This window comes from Apostichopus japonicus, chromosome 14 (genome assembly GCF_037975245.1).
Source record: "Apostichopus japonicus isolate 1M-3 chromosome 14, ASM3797524v1, whole genome shotgun sequence".
Classification (NCBI taxonomy): domain Eukaryota; kingdom Metazoa; phylum Echinodermata; class Holothuroidea; order Aspidochirotida; family Stichopodidae; genus Apostichopus; species Apostichopus japonicus.
The window spans coordinates 24,881,213-24,890,558 of NC_092574.1; positions in this window are offsets into that span (position 1 = coordinate 24,881,213).

The following is a 9,346-nucleotide window of genomic DNA, read 5'->3' on the forward strand; positions in this document are numbered from 1 at the left end:
GAGGAATAAGAGTAATGACCCCTGTATTTTGCCCACAGGATAATGATGATCAAAACCATAATTCAAGGAATCGACAACAAGCTGACCAAGAAGAGACCAAAAATGTCTATAAAACTCAGTAGAGAGACCATCGCTACCAGGAGATTTACCGTTATGCATTGAGCATAAGGCTCTATGTCATTCATCTAAAGTAATGGGCCCGTCGCAAGAACTGGGGTCCGATTCCTTAGAGTGAAAGTCAGGCAAATCTCTAATAAAATATGAAGGATAACATTGTGAATGAGAGTAAAAAGTACTATAAAACAAACGAATTTCACGAAGAATTTCTCTACTGTTGGTGGTGACATTGCCCCTGTTCATATTTAGGCTAAAATTCTGTTATTTGCCTCGTTGCGCCTTTCTAAATTCAGAAAATAATTAGTGTTTTTTTCACCAGCCTCAACCCAACGAGCTCTCGACCAAACAATAATGCCATGGAGCTTGTCATGATAAAAACCTTTTAATTTATTACGGGCATTATCTAAACTTTGACGAATGGCATCAGAGTGGTTTTCATACAACTCTCTTTCCAGGTTGGAGACACTGCGTAAAATTTCGATTTCGCTTTTACGTGTACTTTTAGCTTTTTGTTGCGAGTAACAGTAGCAACTAGATTTTGGATTAGGTCGTTATACGTAGAATCAGCTAAAAGAGAGTTGTTAAACTTCCAATACCCTGGACCTCTATTATCTTCATGAATTTGAAAAAAAAAAAACTAATCTGCAATGAATATCGGCAATGTTAGAATGCCAGCTGAAATCTTTTAAAAGAGGGTTTCTCTCTCTCCAGATATCCACCAGGCTGTGAATATCCATGAGAGCTAGACATTCATCACGGGCTTTAAAGTTTGTTCTAGGGTCACCACCGAGTTTATCAATGGCAAGATTAAATACAAAGTTGAAATCCACACCCCAAATGATAGTATAAGTATTGAACGAATTTAAGTTACAAGAAACTTCATTGTAGATTATCTTGGTTAGGGCCATAGTTGCAGACAATGGTAAAGAGCCGATGATTGTAGTTAAAGTCAACAATAATGAGTCTACCATGCTGGTCACAATGCACTTTAACAATGTCAACAGAAAGATTGGAGTTAAAAAGAATAGCGACCCCCTTACTTAAAGCAGTACCATGAGAAAAAAATAATTTTCCCTCCCCACTCATTAGTCCAGAAGCGCTCCACCTCAGGGTTACTGTGCGTTTCCTGGACAAGAATTATATTAAAATGATGGCGATGAAAATATGCAAATTTTTGCCTACGCTTTTTACTCTGCCTTAAGCCCCTGACACAGGGGCGCCGATCCGATTTGAAACGTGGGGGGGGGGACGTAATCTATTCGAGTATTCCGGCCGTAAGTACTATCTAAGCGGAGCGCCACCATCGGTTGGCGCGCAGCGTACCAAGAAAATTTCAGATTTCAATACCTGCCAGATCGCTGGAGATGGCACTTGCCAGGCTGGATAGTTGCGTGATATCGGGTGAAAATTACAAATTCGTCACTCAGGAAATCTGCAATAAAGTTCATGCGACCATCATTTTTGGTGGATTATTTCTTTTATTAGTGATTCCAATTGACATGAACATTAGAACCCAGTGCAAGTTGACAAATGATGCGGCGAACTGGAACCCCAGCCCCATTTTGCCCTATGTTTTAGGTTAGAATACCCCTCAATTGTTCGAACCCATGACAACTAACAATCTGTGAATAAATTTTATCGTCAGACTTAGAATAGGTCCCATGTGAGTGGTGGCTAAAGTGATGAAGGCATCCAAATAAATCAGTGGTTGTTCGTTGGAGTCCTCACGCAAGTTACCTCGGTTGCTAGGTGGATCTGCATGTGGTAATCGGGTGAATTCTGGTCGGAGCGTACTATGTAACCACCGTGTACCCAGGAACGTGGCTAAGGCCTGATGATTGAGGGGGGGGGGGGTGTAGTGGCTAAAAACTCCAACTGGATGGGTTTAAGCCAGAAAATTCCGACTGCTGCTTTGTCCCCCACCCCCACCCTCGCGCTACTCGTCAACTATACGGTCAGTGTCAGTCAGACACCCAATCTTTCGCGACTGCACTTTTGTTCCGAACTTGTTTTCGATACATTTGTACCCACTGGCACTCATTTCACAAATTTTTTAGCCCCCCCCCCCACCCCACCCTAATATTTTTGTGAAATTTCTGGCAAAATGCTGATAAATTTTCGGGCACCTACTGAAAGAAAGATAATTTGCAATGTGTTTTTCAGTAGTGTAGCGCCCCAAACGAGGTTATAACTTGCCGAGCGGCCGTGGGTTCGATAGGGCCGCTGTCGGCCACCCTATGTCAGGATGAATGTGGGGCAACTACAAGTTGAGACACACTGAACCAATAAACACACGAACAAATAAATTGCTTTTTAAGCTTTTAATACTGTTAATACAAAAACCTTTGCCCTCTCCACTTGGGCAGGTGTCTCTAAAAACCAAATTAAATAATACACGAGGTCAACGCAGTGACCTCCAAATATAAGGTTGTAAGGTGTTAAATTAGGACCAATATTCAGTTAATAACATACAAATCCACATAAATTCCAGCTTATAATTTACATAAATGATAACGATACGTACCTGCGAAGTCCGTGGCCAAACGTATTATTACGAGTCCTAAATTTACAATACGTAGGCGTTGCCTCGGGGAAAATTCAACCCGAATTAAGGTCACCCCCGCGCCACAAATATAAGAATTACCCCGCAGGGTGCGGCGATAATATCGACCGTGTTCCCAGCCTTTTAGTAAATGTAGATGTAATAATTTAAAGGGATTCTGACAAACGGGGAAATACGCCTACAATATTATAAGAAATAGGACTCGGACTTGCCTAAACTATAAAGAACATTTAACTTACTTAACGAACTGACCAACGGACCTCACTAGGTAGCAGCAAACACCAAAAAATGGAACACACTCTTAGAACCCAAAATAGCAAGTGCCCTAACTTAACACAAAAACTGAAACGAAACATTGGAACTTCGCGTGGCTCGAACATTCCACATAGCTACGGAGGAACCAGACTATTGTCACGACAGCTGGACAGCTGAAAGGGAGACGGAAACAAAAGGTATAAATTAGCATATGAAACTACAACAATTCACTATACATATAAAAAGATATTAGATAAAACAGACCCCCAGAGAACAATAAAACAATACACACTAACCGGACAACTACTCCAGCAGTAATGCCACCTATGTACGGAGGCGTTTACGTGACGCTCCCCTGGGCGTCACACCAGTTAAACTGATATTATTATTACCATTAATATTGTAACGACTTTCAAATAATTCTAACCAATATGGAAGGGTAATAAGACGGAAATGATTGTAAGCTATTTGCATGCGATGTAAAAACCGATGCATGTCTATATGATATGCATTAACATGTGGAACGCGCGAAAAATTTTGGTTATATTTTTCGGGCAAGTCGTTACAACCCCCCCCCCCCCCCCCAAATCAAATTGGCTCCTACGCCTATGACGGTAGTTCTATTAGGCATTTTTTAATTGGAGTATTCAAAATCATACGAAGTTTTGTACGGTGCAGTATAAGAATCGCGAGATACAATTTCTCAGTGTGGCAAGGAAAACGTGGTAAATATGACAGATTAAAGGTAAATTTTGACAGACATTTTTTCAATTTTTATGTCATGCACAATCACAGGAATAAATAAATATGCCTAGATAAACTTAAGTGCGACAGTCGGAAATTCCGACTGTCGCACTCCAATTTTCCAACAATCGTCAGTTTGACCAAGTTTGGGCTGAGACACTCCCACATCCCCTCTAGCGACGTCCATGCGTGTACCCAGTGTTCTCACTGTAGAGTAAACTCCGGTATCACTCAACAACAAGGTAACACGGGATGCGTTGCCACGGAATATGCTCCCTATTTCATTTCCCCAATATTAGGGAACGGGCACCGTCTTTTAAACACCACATACAACTAAACAACCATTATGTTCAAGCTTTGGCTCTAGCTATGAAGTGCTGTCTCTTGTGATAATGACGGAGCGCACTAGTTTTCAACTGGAATCGCCCGAAGATGCGGCGTCTGTAATCCGAGGAACCAACGAACTTCTCTGCTAACTCCTCAGGCTTCAACTGGGCTAGACGTTCGCGGTGAATATAGCACACCATCACATGGTTCAGCCTCTGTTGAGTCATGGTGCTCCGTAGCCATGTCTTCAAACGCCTCAAAGCACTAAAAATCTTTAGGCTTCCGTCGAACTGGCGGAGGAGACGAGGAGCAACCACAAGAGAGCTTCGACTTCACCAAACATAGCCCGTACCGCTGGATTCATCAACTTGAATATTTGTCTATATATACCCTTCAACCGACAAGAACTGGAACTGGCCTCGAAAGAAAGGCAGACTAAGATTGTCGGAGAGCTCGGGGTACCAACTCACGAGATCTGGGTGGAATTCTCCATTCATCATCATTGAGTGATATTCGATGATATGAATCCTGAGATGTGTAAGTCCTAACCAAATAGAGACGCGACATTACTCTTTTTCCAAATGTGTGGGGGACATTTGATATTGTTTCCCCTACCCATCGAAATGTGGGGAGACGTGTCCCCCCGTCTCTCCCTGGATTGACGCCCATGCATACAAGTACAACATTCAGTACAAGAAGCCTCTTGTTTTGGTGGAGGTCGAAGGTCATTTGAGGCTACCAGGGGTCAAATTGTAAAAAACCTTGTAAACACGATATCTCAAGAACAAAGGGTCAAACCAATTTTATATATGGTGTTTCGAAGAACCACATTAATTACACGAATCCTATAGTTCTTGGTGGAGGTCACCAGGGGTCAAATTGTAAAAACCTTGTAAACACGATATGTCAAGAATAAAAGGTCAAACCAATTTCATATATAGTGTGTAGAAGAACCACATTAATTACAAGTAGTCTGATGTTTTTGGTGGAGTTCAAAGGTAATCTTGGGTCACCAGGGTCAAATTGCGAGGACCATGTAAACACGATATCTCAAGAACGGAAGCATAGACAGACGTCATATATTGTGTGTCGAAATGCCACATTAAGTACAAGAAGTCTTTTTTCGGTTGAGGTCAAAGGTCATTTGGGTTCACCAGGGGTCAAATTGGGAAAACCATGTAAATACGATATCTCAAGAACGGAAAGTCGGACCAATTTCAAATTTGGTGTGTATAAGTACCTCATGGAGTACAAGAAGTCTATTGTTCTTAGTGAAGGTCAAAGGTCATTTGAAGTCATTAGGGGTCAACTTGTGAAAAACCATGTAAAACACGATATCTCAAGAACAAACGCATAGGCAGACGTCATATTTAATGTGTAGAAGTACCACATTAAGTATAAGAAGCCTATTATTGTTTATGGAGGTCAAAGGTCATTTGGGGTCATCAAAAGTCAAATCTTGAAAGCCTTGTAAACATGATATTGCCAGAACAGAACCTTCGACAGATCCTCTATTTAGTTTGCAGATGGACCATATCAAATTTAAGGAGCCCGGTATTGCTTTTGGTGGAGGACGAAGGTCATTGCAAGTCAACAAACGCCAAAACGTTACTTCAATCCCCTCTTACCTGTCTCTTTACACTAACATATATCCCTCAACATAATATCGCAAGGGAAACTTGGACAAATCACATATTTAGTAAGTTGATGTATCACATTTAGTACAAGAAGCCGGTTATTGAGGTCAATGGTCAGTTCAGGAGAGCTTGTGTCATTGTGAATTTATTGTTTGTCACGCCACAGTGTTTTTACTGTATTACAACTAATTTTATTACTTTGATAATGTTCTCAACTCAAAATAAATATTGACTGCTAAGCAATATCCCAAAATCATTTGAACACTTTTCAAGGATAAATTAATAATTAGATTATTTGAGGAACGTAAAAGTTATTGAAGAGCGTCTAGCATGATGGCATCATAGACTATCTCATATATTGTGATCCACCACTGTTGTAGTACTCAAAGTTACTCGGCACTTGATTAATGCTTGAATACTTTTTTAGCAAGTAATTGATCGGTGCTCCTACTATGGGTAAAAAGAAATCGAATGTTAAAGCACTTGGTACTTATAGTATTTGGTAGTGGTACTCGATCGACCATGGCGATCAGTATTTTACGAGAACTTATTTAGAGACATTAAAATAATAAAACAAAAATGTAAAACTGGCGATACAACAGATAAAAAGCCTTATAATTGTCTAATCCCTTTTGCATTCCAATGAAATTACAATACAATACTCATTACTCTCTACTCCAGCATCATCATACATATACATAGGCGTAGGAGGCGGGGGTTGGGGGGTTGGGGGGTTGGGGGGTTGGGGGGCTGCAGCCCCCAGCCATTTTTTGGGGGTGAAAATTCGGGCAGTATGCTGAGAATTTTTCGGGCACCTATACTGGAAAAAGAATAATTTGCAATGTGTTTTTTATTTTTTGGGGTGAAAATTTGGCAATAGGCTGAGAATTTTTAGGGCATGTACTGAAAGAATAATAATTTGCAATGTGTTTTTCAATTTTTTGGTGAAAATTTGGACAATATATGCTGAGAATTTTTTCGTGCACCTACTGAAAGAATAATAATTTGCAGTGTGTTTTTCAATTTTTTTGGGTGAAAATTTGGGCAATATGCTAAGAATTTTTCGGGCACTTACCAGTGGCGGAGCGTCCATTCAGTCAGAGAGGGCGGATGCCCCCTGACGGACTCAAGTGGACTGCTGGCGCCCTTTTCACCTTTTTACCACTTTTTACTTATTCGAGATTATTGACTTTTTTATTGCGCTCTCAAATACCTATTTGTCACATTTTGTTGGTGCAATTTTCTGACAAATGGCGATGACACCTATTTATTCTTCATTTATCTGCAAATTAGTAAGGCCTGGAAAGGGTCATTTCTGGCAATCTAGGGAGTATCTTTACTCAACAAATTTCTGTACGCTCCGCGCAACCTATGGTGGCGCTCCGCTTAGATAGTGTCTAAAGCGCCCCTACAGACCATTCTCTCCCCCCTGACCAATACCCCTAGCTCCGCCACTGGCACCTACTGAAAGAAGAATAATTTGCAATGTGTTTTTCAATGGTTAAACTTATATTATTATTATTATCATTATTGTTGTAACGACTTCCCCAATAATTATAACCAATATGGAAGGGTAATAACACGGAAAATGATTTTATGTTATTGGCATGTGATGTAATAACCGAAGAATGCCTATATGGTATAATTAACATGTGGAATGCGCACCCCGCGCGCGAAAAATTTAGGTTATATTTTTCGGGCAAGTCGTTACAGCCCCCCAGATCAAATGAGGCTCCTACGCCTATGTACATATACTAGCCAAGTACATTATCAAGTACAGTACAGTAGGCTACGTGTAAGAAGTTGCTAACACGAGGAACAATCCATATCACTGATGATCGCATATCATTACTGTATGAAAGTTTAAAACCCCTGTGCGCATCAGCAAGGTTTATTTTACTGCAATGTTGTCATTCCAATTATCAGAAAGAAACATTCTAAGTAAGGCAAATAATGAAAGAAACATTCTAAATAAGGCCAGTAATAACAATATCCAAGCAATGTCATCACAGCCAACTGTTATATCATTGTTTAATAGGACTGACCATTGGAAGGGAGCAGTTGTCAGCATAAATGTTGTATATAGTGTTAATAATAATGCAAAAATACTCAAGAAATACTCGAAATTAGCTGCAGTACTCTGACCCTAAAAAACTGTTGCCGGCCACTTGCTGTCCGGATGATCCTTAAATGCAGTACTTGGACCACAGTACCAGGTACTCGAAGTACTTGGTATTCGGATAAAGTATCTTTCAGTTCTACAATACAACAGATATACCCCAGGTTAATCCAATAGTGAATATTCGGCTTCCCGTAAACATAGCAGCTCATTACCAAAGGGACTTTCCCAATGACGACACAGCGGGACTTTCCGAGTAGACTTTCTCTGCGTGGGTGGAACTACATTTTCAATCCATGTGTAACGTCGACAACATCTTCAAGAGGCTAACAATTTACACAGTACTTGGCTGGCCTGTATATATCCAAAGGGACTTTCCTAATGACGATACTGCGGGACTTTCCGAGTAGGATTTCACTTCGTGGCTGGAACTATATTTTTCAATCTGTACAACGTCGACAACAGGGGCGGGATTTGAGTTGTGAAAGTGGGGGGGCAAACCTGCCAGCAAGACTATCTAAGCGGAGCGCCACCATCGGTTGGCGCGGAGCGTACAAGAAATATTTTGGCTTTACAAACCCTCCAGATGGCCGGAAACGGCACTTCCCGAGTGCTCTAAGCTGCATGTACCCATCCTTGAAATATGGATCTCATGTCTGCAATTTGTATCTAGATAGTTAATTATTGTTTAAAAATTTGAAGAGGATTGATAGTAGAACATATGGTCAGATGGTGATGTACAACTTTTGTTATACGTCACTATCTAAGCGGAGCGCCATCATCGGCTGGCAAGGAGCGTCGAAATTTTCGATGAAAGGTACCCTTAGATCGGTTAAATTAACACCCATATAGGCTTTAAATTGCATCTAAACAATTAATGAACGTGTTGAAATTTAGGGAGGACGGATAGAAGAACTTATATGGTGATGTACAACTGAAGCTTATACGTCACTATTTAGGCGGTGCACCACCATCAGTTGGCGCGGCGCGTCGAAATTTAAGCAAAAAGGAAAACCTAGATCAGCAAAAATGACACCTCTGGTAACAATAAATCGCATCTAGACAGTTCTTTCCCCCTAAAATTATTAGTATATTGTGCATTTGGACCGATCAAGAATATGTTCAGCACCCACTTCGAAATTCTTCCCGCGGTCCCCACTTTTTGGAGCACTTGGCAAATATTGGGGCTGAACATACCTTTACCCCCCCCTTACTTTTTTCATGGGGGATAAGCCCCTCAAGTCCACCGGTTCCGTCGCCACCGAAGTCGAGGAGGGGTGATTTCGAGCAGTAAAGAAATTACATCGGCATTGCCATTGCATATTGTTGAATGACACGGGGGGGGGGGTGTCATGTGTCAGTATATTGAATTTAATTATTGATATACCCAATATGCAAATCTGGCCTTCGTAAATCGTTTCTCTGGATTTAGTTATTCAACGCATTCAGTAGAGCAGCAACGTTGAAAATCAATTCCTGAAGCTAGCACTGTAGCACATGCCGCGGATTCATCACATGCAGAATTGAATCGCTAGTGTGTTAGCTCCAGGATTCGTAACCTGTGCTGCGAACCATGTGCAGCTC